The 14,668-nt window shown below is 38.3% G+C and overlaps 1 long non-coding RNA gene across 1 annotated transcript; it reads right to left on the bottom strand.

Annotated features, from left to right (window-relative positions):
- Window positions 1–207: 207 nt before the first annotated feature.
- Window positions 208–772, bottom strand: LOC145612761 (uncharacterized). Its single transcript, XR_014106703.1, has 4 exons — window positions 730–772; window positions 530–634; window positions 387–444; window positions 208–288 (listed from the first exon to the last, which is right to left on the bottom strand). It is a non-coding gene; the product is annotated as an uncharacterized LOC145612761 (long non-coding RNA).
- Window positions 773–14,668: the final 13,896 nt, after the last annotated feature.

Genomic DNA, 14,668 nt, shown 5'->3' on the forward strand with positions numbered 1-14,668 from the left:
CTAAGTTTAAGGTCGCATTTTCATCCAAAATAGCCAAAATAAGGCCTATTTGACTTCTACTTGCCCATTTTCTACGTTTTTTAACAAATGACCAAGTTCTTCCTCATAACATGTCAATTATACTTAGTTATAAGTGGCTAAGCCTTCAAATCAAAGAAAAAGGGCATTTTACTAAGTTTAAGGTCGTACCTCATCAAGATGTATGGTGTTGGAACAATGAGTCGCTATCTCAAGCATGAATCTCATCACGTATAATCCACAATCAACTCCATTATCTTGTTGTGGGCACTAGCATAGGAGCAAATCAAATGAATCAAACGTCACATAAAACCCACAATTGTTTTAGCAATGTTTATTAAGATAATCACAATATGATGTGGCATTACCATAGGTGATTTCCATGTAGGACCCCGTGGAGCACGACCATGTATCTTCTTCATAATACTATAGGAAAGTAAAATCAAATTTGATTAGTTTGACTACTAAATGAGTTAGGTTAAGATACTCAACACTAGGTAGCTATATTTACTTTTGTAGTACAGACATCACGAGGTACTTCTTTGTTGATCGAGCTGAATCAAGGTGAAAGATTGTGTTATTAGCAGGACAAATCACCATGAGGAACCAATGATACCTACATAAATTCACAATACACAAACACATCAATAATTAGGGTACAACAAATAATTCAAATGTAGAAAGAATTGAATTACACATGGTTAAACGTACTCCTCATAACATGGGGCGAATATGAACTTGTCTCCCGCACGCATTGATTCCCGAATATTATGGTTAACATAATACATCACCTCAGGGGAGTTGTGTAAGATTCTAGTCTCGGATGTCTGTTCGGGGCATAACCACCCAACTTTACTAGGGGAATCAGTGTCACTTAAGTGCTCCCGTAGTGCTCTACGTGCATGTGCAATGAAAAATTAATTGACATATATATGAAGGATAAACAACACTAATATATACAACAAATTAATTTAAGTGGCATGAGCCCGTACCTCATGAATATTTGAATGAGAGAAATGTTAAGCATTGAACCGCTTAAAAATTCCTTCACATCTTGTTTGTTTAACCATGCACTTGCATCCTCATCATAATGGAACATTGCCTTAGGAAGTGCAATTTCAATGGGATCGTCACTAGGCAAATGACTAAAACGATTGTGTAGAAAAGTTAAATCCTTAGTGAGCGATTGAAGGACATTGTCTCCAACAAGTGGAGTAGGTTGCATGGCTGAACCTTTCGAAGAATTCTTCTTCGACACTTGTTCACTCTTCGACCCTTGTTCACTCATCTTCTTTATAGGTTGATCAACGCTTTTAGGCTTCACCACCTTCCTTCTCTTTGATGGTTGACTTTTTTTCGAAATTTGATCAAAACAAAGATAATTAGAGTTCAAAAATTTTTGGCCGGGCTTTAAGCTAATAAGTACACATCAAGATTTGTTATTTTGCACAACATCAAAATAAATATTACCTCGTTGATTAACCTCACCCAAGCACGTGGCCATTGCACATAGCTACCCTTTGCTTCCCATAGAAGAGTAATCCCATCATCCACTATAGGCACCGGTAGTGGGATGTTTTCAAACCCAGCAATGTAAGAATTGATCCCGACCGAGTAATGTTGTGGCCTAAGCGATTGGAAATGGACCGTATCACCAGTCGTTGCTTGTGCACTTCCATACGCCACCAACTGCAACTCTCCTCCATTTGATAGCCCCGGGGCTAGAAGTGTACACTCGGTCTCTACCTACACCAGTAAGGAAATTCACTTGTAAAAACTGAAATTATCAAAAAGGGTCTTTTCCTACACAATTGATCATGTAACAAAATTCACTATGTTAAAACCAAACACGCTCCCTCGAATCCTAAATTCACCTCTAAATCTGGAAATTCATGGGGTGTTGGATTATCAACCTCCCTCGAGTCCGCATGTGTGGGAGTAACAACCTGCAATAATTAATCAATAATGCCACATTAGATCTCACGTAACTCACAAGCTAGGCCAAAACTAATAGATAGAAAACTACCTCATGTATCTCCTCTTCTCCTTGTCCTTTTGGGTGACTACTGGAGTCGACCGGTGTAGTCGAGGGGAACGGCAAGGGTAAATTCATTTGCTTCGCCCAAGCATTGAATTCACCTATTAATTCATTGCGAACTTGTTCCTTGATGGATGCCACCTTGGCATCCAATTCTTCCGGTGAGTTAACACTTCCTCGAGATCTTCCCTTTTTTGTGTATTTTGAACCCATCACCTTCTCCCATCCTAGCAACGTCCCTCCCATACCTACTACCCGGCCTGGATGGTAGGGCTTTTCCAAAGCCAAGGTGAAGGGGTCTTTCTCTATAGTTGGGACCAGCTTGCCTTCAACAACTTCTGTAGTGTACTCAAGCTGTAGCATAAGAAAAAATGTTAACATGAATGCATAAAATGTTTTTGTATGGTAAAGTTATGCTAAAGTTTCAAATAGCTTACAAGTTTATCCGCCACTTTTTTTTCCGGTTCCTTGATGACCCATTTTCCGGTGTCCTTATCAAAGGAATGTAGGGAACAAATGAAATCGCCAGCACGACTAACTAACGTAGTGATCGTGGAGTTGGAGGGTTCTGAGGATGACCCTTGAGTCAAAGCGGGGTATATACCCTCCTTTTTCCAAGTTTGCCTCCATTCACCAAATGTCTTGGCCCCCGTACGATGGCGGTACTCCTTCTTCAATGAATTTGCCTTGTTTTGCTCTCGAATTTCCTACATAAATAGTAATGTTAGCATCATTACTGCAAAAAGAGTCAATATGTTATACAATTCTCATTAAATTTAGTAGTTCTTACAATTGCTTTGGGTCGAGTTCTTTGAATAACAAAGTCTTTCCACTCGTCCTCCGTCACGCTTGGCCATTTTTTCCACGGTGGGTCTTGTTCCTCAACATCTTCCTCATTTCCACCTTCACCTTCATTTCCCTTGGAAGCTTTCTTCTTGTGTTTCTTTTTCTTATAGATCCATCCACTGGTCAAGTGGGTCTTGAAGCCTCTGAATCTCTCCGCTAGTAAAGAATCAAACACCCTTCTCTTTTGGGGATCATTAGGAATACTAAACAGCTTCTGCAATCACAAATACAAGCCATTATTATTTTCCATTTACAAACTAACATTAGGTGAAATTATTTGTAATACATGTAAATGTGCATTTGAATAAAACACTTGCCCTGGTATCCCAAAATGTTTGAATCAAGCCTGGAGGTACTTGCTTCCAAGAAAGTGTAATGGGGATTTTCCGCGAACATATGCCAACTTGGTTTGCATATTTTCGAATCCATTGGCCAGTAGGTCGGCCTCTTTTGTCATACTCCAACACCATGGAACCGGTTGGCTTCTTAAAACTTGTTGTCGGACCCCTACCCTTTCTCTTAGCTGGTGCCTTTACCCCCACTCCACCACCTGTGTTCAATTTCTCCTTTCCTTGGCTTTGAGTTTGAGGAGTAGTGTTCTCACCAACAATCTCAACAATTGAAGAATCAATAGCAGGCGCACGTTCAGCTGAAATTTCAAATTCATCAAGCCTTTGCTCATAAGCATCTTGTTCCTGATCTTCTGGCTCACCCAAATCAGTCTCCTTGTTGACATCATATGGCTCGTCCTCATCCTCATAGCCATCATAATCATCCTCTAAATCCTCTACTAGTGGGTCAGAATCGTCCTCCATGAGTTATAAACACCTGTCATTACAAACATAACACGATATTAGGTCCATAAGAGATAAAAATGTTGACATATAGGTCATAATACATGTTAGTATATAAAATATTAAATTCTATCATTTTTGATGCATTTTGACATTACTTGTTATTATCTAGTACCGTTAACACTAAAAAAATTAAATTCTATCATAATATGTCAATTTTGAGATATACTTCATTCATTAACAAGAATTTGTAAAAATTTAGCAACTAAGATAACAATATCATACATTTTCCCTCCAACTATTCATAAAATTACCTAACTTCTGATTAAATTTAATAATACTTTTAATTGCTTACAATTTCAAATTAAATGGTATAGTACCTCATTCTAATATTCCTTCGTTGTGGTCTGACCGCATATAACATGTCTGGTCGTCTATGTCATTTGATGCAATAGGTCTAGGAACAGTGAAAGCTGCTGAATCATCAAATGCATCGTATTCTTCCTCATCTTCAACATCTCCAATGCCTAGGATTCTTCTTTTCCCAGCTAGCACAATGGACCATCTTGAATCGACTGGGTCAGTTACATAGAACACTTGCTTAGCTTGAGAAGCTAGGATGAACGGTTCCGCACTATCATTCAAGTGCCCAAGATCTACAAGAGTAAAGTCATCATACTTGACATTACGCCTGATATTATCAACCCACTTACATTTGAAAAGAGCAACCGTGAATTTACAATAATCAAGCTCCCATATTTCTTGAATTCGACCGTAGTATGACAATTTTGCATCGACAGGTGATTTATCCTTAGCACTTGCAAACTCCCTTGAAGATTCCACAAGCGTTACTCCAGTGTTTTGGGTCGACGTAGATTTCAAATCCCGACCCTCTGTCCAAAAAGTGTACCCATTGATGTCATATTTCTCAAATGAGCGAACATCATCCCTAGGACCATAAGCAAGCCACCTTACTGTATCGGTGACACTATCATCCAAGCGACTCATCACTCGTTGACTAAACCAACTCACAAACCTCTTATTATGCAACTGCATTAGTGCCCTTTCACCTTTCGATGGAAATTCATCACGCAAACTAGCCATGTGCTCATCTAAATATGGGTGAACATCGGCAACATGGTGCAACACATAAAGGTGTGCTTGTAAGAACTAATCTCGATCCGGTGACATTCGTTTCGACCCAATTGTGCCATGACCATCCAGTCTCCCTTCATGTCGAGAAGCAGGAAGACCAATAGGTTCAGCAACGGCTAAATAGTCGGCCACAAAATTACCAATCTCCTCACTCACGGTCCCTTGAATCATGCTTCCTTCCAGATGAGCCGGATTCCTTACTTTATCTTGCAATGTGCCCATGTGTCTTTCAAAAGGATAGCACCACCTCAAGAAAACTGGACCGCACAACTTAATCTCACGCACCAAATGGAGAATGAGATGCACCATTATGTCAAAAAAGGAGGGTGGGAAATACATCTCAAATTTGCACAAAGTCACAACCACATCCGTTTGCAAAGCATTAAGTGTACAAGGATCAAGCACTTTGCTGCATATTGTATTGAAAAACGAACATAGGCTTGTAATAGCTTCTCTCATGTGCTTCGGTAAAATACCACGCATTGCAATCGGTAGAAATACTTGCATCAACGTGTGACAATCATGCGATTTCATACTTGTCAGCTTCAGTTCTCCACTTAAGGATACAAATCTTTTCATGTTAGATGCGTACCCATATGGAACCTTAATGCCGTAAAGACATGCACAAAACATCCGCTTTTCTACCCTTGACAATGTGTAGCAAGCCGGTGGTAAATACTTCTTCTCAACCTTGCCTTTACCCTCATCTCTACTCTTTGAAGCATCAGCGGCCTTTCCCTTTCCCTTGATCTCTCCCTTTCCTTTTTTCGAAACATTTACAGTTTCTTGTTCCGGTTCCTTTCCCTTTTTGTCCTTCCCCTTTGTAACCTTTTCTTGAGGCCACAATTCCGGACGAATCCCGATCTCTTCCAAATCTAACCGTACACCCTTTCCATCCTTTGTTTTGCCTGAAATATTAAATAGTGTTCCCACAAGAGCATCACACACATTCTTCTCTATATGCATCACATCTAGACAGTGCCTAACATCATGTTCTTTCCAGTACGGAAGCTTCCACAAAATTGATTCTTTTTTTAAAAGAGCTGTTGAGACCGGAGCTTTTTCAGATTTTCCAAACACTGTTCGTATACCCTTAACTCGAGCATAAACCTCAACACCGGTCAATGGCCTAGGCGCAATCTCCTCTTCCACTGTCCCATCGAAAGCCTTTTTTTGCCTACGGTATGGGTGATCACGCCTAAGGAACCTTCGAGTCCTTATATACACATCTTTGTGAGAATTCTTAAGGTATATGCTTGATGTTTCATCAATACATATGGGGCATGCTTTTTTCCCTTTAACCTTGTACCCACACAGGTTGCCATATGCAGGGAAGTCATTCATGGTCCACATAAGGGCTGCACGCAATGTGAACACCTCGTTCTTATGAGCATCAAAACAAGAAACCCCTTCGTCCCACATCATTCTCAAATCGTCAATTACTGGCGCAAGGTAAACATCTATGTCATTTCAAGGTTGCCTAGGCCCCGTTATTAGCAATGAAAGCATTATATACTTCCGTTTCATACATAACTAAGGAGGCAAATTGTAGATCACTAAAAGAACCGGCCAAGTGCTGTGTTGGGTACTAAGAGTGCCAAATGGATTCATCCCGTCTGTGCATAACCCAAGTCTTAATTTCTGACTTCATTACCAAACTCCAGAAACTTCAAATCAATGTTCTTCCATTGCGGGGAGTCAGCCGGATGCTTCAGCATTCTGTTTTTCTTCCTTCCCTCGGCATGCCACCTTAGGTTTTTAGCGTCTTTTGGTGTTGAGAATAGACGCTTAAACCTTGGAATAATAGGAAGATACCACAACACCTTAGCAGGAGGTCCCTTCGTACCAGGATTGCAACTCATGCGCTTGTAGCGCGATTGCTTGCATCGTGGACACTCCTCCAATTGTTCATTCTCATTACGATACAAAATACAATCATTAGGACAGGCATGTATCTTCTTATACTCTAAACCAAATGGACACATAAGCTTCTTTGCATAATAGTAAGACGTAGGAATTTCATTCCCATCAGGGAACATCTCACTTAATGCGGTCAACAAAGAAGTAAAACTAACGTCCGTCCACCCATGCTTCGACTTAATGTTAAAAAGTGTTAGCACGGCAGAAAGTTTGGAGTATTTTTTGCACCCAGGGTACAAAGGCTTTTTGGAAGCCTCCGATAGTAATTCAAACACATCACCTTCGACATTATGCAACATCTCATCCACGTCATTATCCTCGACCTCATCCACTGGATGATCCTCAGCTCCATCCTCACCACTATCAATAACATATTCATCATTCTCCCATTCCTCGTCCACATGAATCTCATTGCTTTTATCATGCACATCATTTCCATCAAGATCCTCACTATACTCTCCACTTTCACCATGCCAAATCCACACATGGTATTTAAGTCTAAACCCACGACAAAGTACATGATCTCTAATGATTTCAACACTATTGACCACCTTCACATTATTACAATCAACACAAGGAGAGTATAGGCCTTCCTCACCAATTTTGCGCTGATAAGATAAAGCCGTCTTGCAAAACTCTTGAACCCCATTCCAAAAATCCATTGTATCACGTCTACCATACATCCAACCACGATCCTTTCCCATTTAGTAATGTGTCTCTAAACATATATAGCAACATATTATCAATAATGTACAATTGCTACATATCTTATGTAAATCAACTTCAAGTACACATCGTGAATATACCATTCATATAGTGAACAAATGCATGTTTCCAAAGTGTCCTTATCACTCCAACTTAACCCATCCTTGAATGTCTACTCTCGCTAGTGAATGTATGTCAACTTTCCAATTTTAAGGAAAATCCGGCAGCACTTCCCCCCAGTTCTCCAAGTACAAGATGTAGATAATTACTTACCCACATATGTACCCAGAGAACATGGAGAAGAAATGGACAGCCAAGATGTTCCTTAAAATCGAAAAAAAGACATACATTCACCACCTAAGTGAGAGTAAACATTCAAGAACAGTCCCAACCGAGGACTATTCAAGACTTTCTCCTAATGAGAAAGCCTTGAACGGGTATCTAGGCATATGATGATGCAAACATTCAACATATTATTGTAATTATTTATTATTAAACAAGACACAACTTGTAATATCATGAACAAACTTTTATCAAATAGATAAATAGAAAGAAATATATATAGCTCCATAAATTTTATAGTTCATACCAATATAGCAAGTATAATGGATGTAATGTCTCGAACTTCCCACTTGAATAGCTAATAAACTTGTGCTTCACTTCATAATATGAATCTACAAAAATAAAAAATAAAACAAAAAATAAAAGTTAGTAATTTTGTCAAGAACTACAAAACCACCTAAAATTACACATTAAAACATACTACCAAACTCAACTAATTAATTAATTAACAAGGTTACTAATAATCTCTACTTTATTCAAAATTTCCTAATAAAGCAAGTATAATGGATGTAATGCGGTTTGGGGTAAGATAATGCGTGGTAGTCTCCATAATTTTATGATTCACTAATATCAAGTAATTGCAGTTTTTTTTTTCAACTACGTAATGTCTTTCTCTATACAATTATGTAATTTCAAATTTTGTAGATAATTGCCCGAGCCAACCAACGAATAAGGCTCCAAAAATGCAATTCATTAGCAACCATATCTCAATCATCAAATTAAGCTCGAAAAATCACATAATAAGAGTATGGAATTTCCGAATTTTGTAGATAATTGCCAGCGCTAGAGAATAATGTTCAAAAATGCAAAACATTAGCAAACAAATTTCACTCAATCATCAGATTAGGCCCAAAAAATCACATAAAATTCATCGCACTCTAGCTAGAATATCAACTTAAATTGATAACAGCGCGCAGCAAAACTCTAGCAACAAAATCTATCAATAATCTTTCGTAACTTAGGTGATTATAATTAATAGTTCACTATCCACCTTAGAAGAACCCTAAATTGACCACTGAGAATGAAATTAATAACAACAGTGTGAATTAAACCCCAGAGTATATATTTGATGCACTATAACCCAAATAAATGGAGAAATAATTTACCACGCACCTAGTGGAGGGAGTTAGGTTCCCCCGAAAATTAGAATTCCGCCCTGTCGTGAGCGCTGCTTGCTGCTTTGCTCACTGGTGGAGGAGGTTCGGAGGGAGTGCGGAGGTGGTGGATGGTGGTGCGGTGGCTGTGGCGTGACGGGTGACAGGTGGTGGAGGTACCACGAACGCTTCCCCTAATTTGCTACTTGCGCTGAGTGGTGGAGGGAGTGTGGAGGTATGCGCATGTGGTGGAGGGAGTACGGAGGTGGTGGATGGTGGTGCGGTAGCTTTGGCGTCAGTGGTGGAGTTTGTGGTGGTAGGGTTTGAAGAGAGGATTCAATAATGGACGAAACTTGGGAACGAATTGCAATTGTGTACTGTTGAATTGAGCCAGAGAAGGGGGAAAGAGGAGATAAAAAGCCGCGATTTTTTTTTTATTTGAATATTGCCACCGGTTCAAAACCGGTGGTCTGGAGGATTTTTGCCATCGGTTTGGTTTGAACCGGTGGCAATAATTTTTGTCCTAGCCCGCCTATTTTTTAAACCACCGGTTTACAAAAACCGGTGGCCTTAAACCGGTGGCTTTTTCATTTTTTCTACTAGTGCTTAGAGAGGGGGGGGGGACCTAACTTGCTCCCCACTCCCTCTCCCCAAAACCGGCCAACACATCAAAACTCCTCTAATCACGTCGTGCCACATGGCAACCCCACTTAGGCACCAAGGCAACCAAGTGGGCTGCCACGCACAGCAGGCCCAACACAAGCGTGCGGGCTGCTGCTGCTCTCGGCCAGCAAGCCACGCACGCTATGTGCGGGCTGCTGCTGCTCTCGTGCGTGCACTTGGCTACTGCTTCCATGCCACGCACGCTATGTGCGGGCTGCTGCTGCTCTCGTGCGTTTACTTGGCTACTGCTTCCATGCCAGCATTGGTGCGCTAGCACGCACCAGCCAGCTAAGGCTCAGCTTGGTGCGCATGCTAGCCACCATGCTACGCATTGTGCCCTTAGCACTCGGTTTGCTCGGGGCATTCCGATGCTAGAGGTATTTTGGGAAAAACGTTCATTTATTACTATTTGCACGTCTCGTCTTTTACTAATTTCGACTCGCTTCCGACGCTTAGTTTCGACGCTCTAAGCTCGAATTTCCGATGTCTAAATATTTATTACTCGGTCAACTCAATAATTCCTTTTGAATTAATTTGTCGCTTCGGTTCGTTAGTCTCTTGGGTGTGACCCAAAGGGTTTAGTTAAGATTAAGCTGTTATATTAATTATGCATTAATATTACCGATCGGAAGCGGCCTTCACCCTTGCATTCTTATCACTTGACCTCACTGAATATATGAGCTTTCTAATAATTCTGAACCCACTATCATAATAATACACTTGTTTGAAGGACACCATTCCTTTCAAATACTCGGTGTCCACGAGATACAAATACGTGTCTCAGGACTGGAGGCATATATCCAAATCCAGTGAGAGAGAAGAAAATCGGCAACTCTCTCAGCAGTTTTATCCACAAGGTGAGTACACGTGTCTTACGACTGGGGGCACGTGCCTATATGGATGCGACATCGCACGTTTCTCTTTATACAAGGCGTGGACGACACCCTAATTGTCTGGCAAGTTAGTAAGCTCACTAACTCCTGTATTTACTTTCTATATACAGGGGATGGACGACACCCTAACTGTCCGGTAAGCAAGTAAGATCACTAACTACCGTATTTGCTTCCAATCAAGAAGTGTGTATTCTCGAATGGTTTGGCGCGCCTGTTGACTCGTGAGCTAACGCCTAAAGTAAAGTAAAGAAATTCTACCTTTTAGTTACGAGAGGTAGATCACGTTAAGCTGGGAAGGGGTGAAATTTTTCGCAACACCTACCCCATACATTTTTACGCTGTATGATAACGCCTTATAATTTTACGCTGTATGATAACACCATCCTTTTTGCTTTGGACGTGAAAAAGGAAGAAAAGACCAAACATTTATAAAGTCAGAACAGTAAAATGAAAAACCAGTCTATGGGAGCTTTTATGTAAAGCACCACTATAGAACGTCTTAAGACACTCTTACGAAAAACGTCAAAAACGTATGCTAAGGGGAGGCACAAAGCATGGTGTGCATGCTGGATAATGCAAAAAACTACCAAAGAGGAAAACAAACTACAAAATGCAAAGAAACTAAAAGAAATCTCGATAATTTGCGCGCCATTACATCTAACAACGAGGAAAAAACGTTAAAAATTAATCAAACGGATCGAAATTCAAACACCAATCTTTTAAGTAACTAGTATCTGCGCATAACGCAGTGGGTCGCGCTAGCAAGGCGCGCGCAAGAAACTAGGTTGCGCTGGGATGCCACGTGCAACTTGATGCGTTGCGCGCAACATTTGACATAGTAAAAGAGTTTGAGAAGCACGATCAGCAACTCAATTTCTTCTTCTCCTCTTTCTCCAATTTGGATTTCCTTCCATTTTTTGGTTGTCGTTTAAAGCTAAGGAAAGTAAATCTTGCTCCTTTTATTTTACCAGACCTTGATCTTGGTCAATAAAATGGAGAAATCGAATGAAGACACCTAAATTGAAGTTGGGGTTTTCGATTCGACTTGTTTTCATGAATTTGTTTGTTTGTTGTTGTGACATGTTTAAGCAATATATTGCAACAAATTTCATGTGAAGTGGTAAAGTATTGATCTTGTATGAGCATGTACAAGCATATTTTGAATTTCTGCTTGAACTTTATTTCTCATTTTTTGCTCACATAGACTATACTTGTTAACTTTAATGTAAATTGAAGTGTTTAGAACAACAATTATGCATTAAAATTATGAAATTTTGAACTTTTGTTAATAGCATAAAATTTTTCTTCAAGTCATGTTTATTATTTTTTTCACGCATAAGTCGCAAATTTGGTTTTATTAATGATAAAAATAATCGATGATTATTATTATTCACTTATAAAACTGTGGTTTCAAGATTTTCACATTACATCATCAAACTAGAGTAGTTCGGCTATACTTCAAGCTTTTGAGCCCCTATTTTATGTTTTCGAATATTATAGCCCCCAATGTTGGGTGATTTCGATGACTTGTTTGTTTTTAATAATTAGACCATTTCATGTTGCTTGAAATGGGTCTAGAAATCCTGTGTTTCGTCTTATTATGATAACAACTAAGATCTTGGAAACGATCAAACTAGTGTGTTTGGTTTTTTTTTACCATTCATTGTTTTAACAAAGAAAATTTGCTAAGTCTAGTAATATTGGTTGTTCGTCGGAACAAGAAAGAGGGAAAATGAGATGTTGTTCAATTTTTTCCTCTATTCTTGCTACTTTCGAATTCTTTCTTTTAAGTTTAAATTTTCTACTGATTTGAAGCTCAAGAAAGTAGATGTAATCCTCCTTGTTTGAAACAATGGGGAAAAATGAAGAGCTCTTATTTAGAATTTAGGAGTCTCTTGTTCTAACTCATGAAATTGTCGGTCTTACATTAATGAAGTGTTTTGATACAATTTTCATGATGAATGACTGAGTACAAAACTTTCGTATTAGCAAGTATGCTGTGTGCATTTGAATTCTATTTTGAAACTCATGATTTTGTTTCTTTTGCTCTATACTAGTCATGCTCTCTAACCTTTAGAGTAAATTTAAGTATCTAAATAATAATTATGCAGTAAGATTAATTTTTAAAGTTGAACTTAAAAATGGCTCAAATATGTTTGTAGTTTGTTTCTATGGCCAAGTTTAATTGCGTACTTAGTTTTCAAAGGAACAAAATGATTATTAAATCATTGTGATGCATTTGAAAATTATAGGGCTTGAGATCTACGTAAACCATTTGTAGTTTAGGCGATTCTCGAAAGTAGCTCGAATGACAGAATATCTTATTTTGTTTTTTTATGGATATTGGAATCCCCATGTGTCGGGTTATGTGCATTCTTGCTATTTCACAAGTCTTGGAGCCCCTAATTTTGGGTAGTTATAATGACATGCCATTGTTTAGTCCATTCATATAATCATGGTATTGAGATGGACCTATTGTAGACACCCAAATGTGTCTCCCCAAAAAAAAAAAACCCAATGATGAATACCTTTCATGTCATTGATTATAGAACAAAGCGAAATTGTGAAAAGTCTAGTGATGAGGATGTTTTTATTAAAATATCTCTTCTTTTTGTTTTTGAAAATATTTCTTTTCTTACCCTATTTATGAAAAACGTGCATTTCAGTTTAGTTTGGTCCATGATATGGGTCCAATAATGGTGTAGTTGGATGGGGCTTGAAAAGACTTTCCAATGATATATTATAAACCCAATTCCGATGAATAATGAGGAAATTATGGCCAAAATACTAAACTAGGCTCGAAACGGATCTTACCTACGGCCCAATGATCATGTGGAGAGTCCAAAGGTCTAATTCTATTCCAAAACCAATTAGGATTAATTGGAACCTTCTATAAGTTTCTAAAATATCTTAATTATCCTTTTTGAAAAGATACGATTAAAGAATTTGAGTTAAATAAAAACTTTCCTTTTCTTAATCCTAATTTTATTCGAATTTAAAGATGTTCAAAGACAGTCAGATATTATTTTTGTGTCTCATAATATTTATCCAAATTTTATATGGTTGTATATATCTTGAAATTATATTTCCAATGATATATTATAATATTAATTCCGAGCTATAACGAAAAAGATATCTAAGAAATATGAAACTCTATCCAAAACTGAAATGTCCTACTATTTCGTCCATATCTTTTTATCTACAAAATATTTTAATCCGATTTCAATTGGGATGGAAATTAGACTTCAATAGATTTCCAACGACATATTATATGACTTATTTGGTCTTTTGGATCAAAAGATATGATAAAAACAAAATCCGCAAAAACTGCTGTCTATCGAGTTTTATTTCAATTCGAATTCGGATTCTTTTCTTATTCTTCGACCCTCTTTTTTCTCTATAAATAGAGGTCATATCTCCCCTTTTTCAATTGCTAACTCTCATCAACAATTTCTTGATTCTCTCTCTTATTCTAAACTAGACTTTTACAAACAAAATTCCGCATTCACAAGATCTAGACACACCTAGTCAAGTTCAAAGTTGCCTTCGCTCTAGACGTGAAAGGTTTGATGTTTCTAAGGGTTTGGTCCCAAATCTAGTCTAAAATTTCTCAAATCTCTATTTCAATTATTTAATTTAATTCTTTAATTTTTTTATATTTTCCTTGAATTGACGAGCACCAATGCATTGGTTCAAAAGCAAGTACTTATACCAAAAGTTTTCCAAGATTGGATTGTCATTCCCAACTGACAATATTTCTAAATGGATTATCGCGCATCTTCTACAACGACAGTTTTTCCAAGATTGGATTGTCATCTCTGGCAAAGTTTCCAAGCGTGGATTGTCGTGCTCCTTCTCTGTTTGGCAATTTTTTCCAAGTTTTTATTGTCATCTCTAGCAAATTTTCCGAGATTGGATTGTCATACACATAGTTCCCTATGGCAAAATTTCTTAAAGGATTGTCGTAGGTCTCTATTCATCATAAAATTCGGCAAAAGTTCCTCAACGTGGATTGTCATTCATTTCAGTAATTGGCAAATTTTCCCGAAGTGGATTGTTGATCGACTCTTTTTTGGCAAATGTTCCAAGACGTGAATTGTCAATTATGGCAATATTTTCCTAAAAGAATAGTCGCATAGCATTGGAAAATTTCCAAGGTGGATTGCTTTTAAGATTTATATTCCAAGATGTGGATTGTCG

Source organism: Chenopodium album, chromosome 3 (assembly GCF_948465745.1).
Source record: "Chenopodium album chromosome 3, dcCheAlbu1.1, whole genome shotgun sequence".
Taxonomy (NCBI): Eukaryota; Viridiplantae; Streptophyta; class Magnoliopsida; order Caryophyllales; family Amaranthaceae; genus Chenopodium; species Chenopodium album.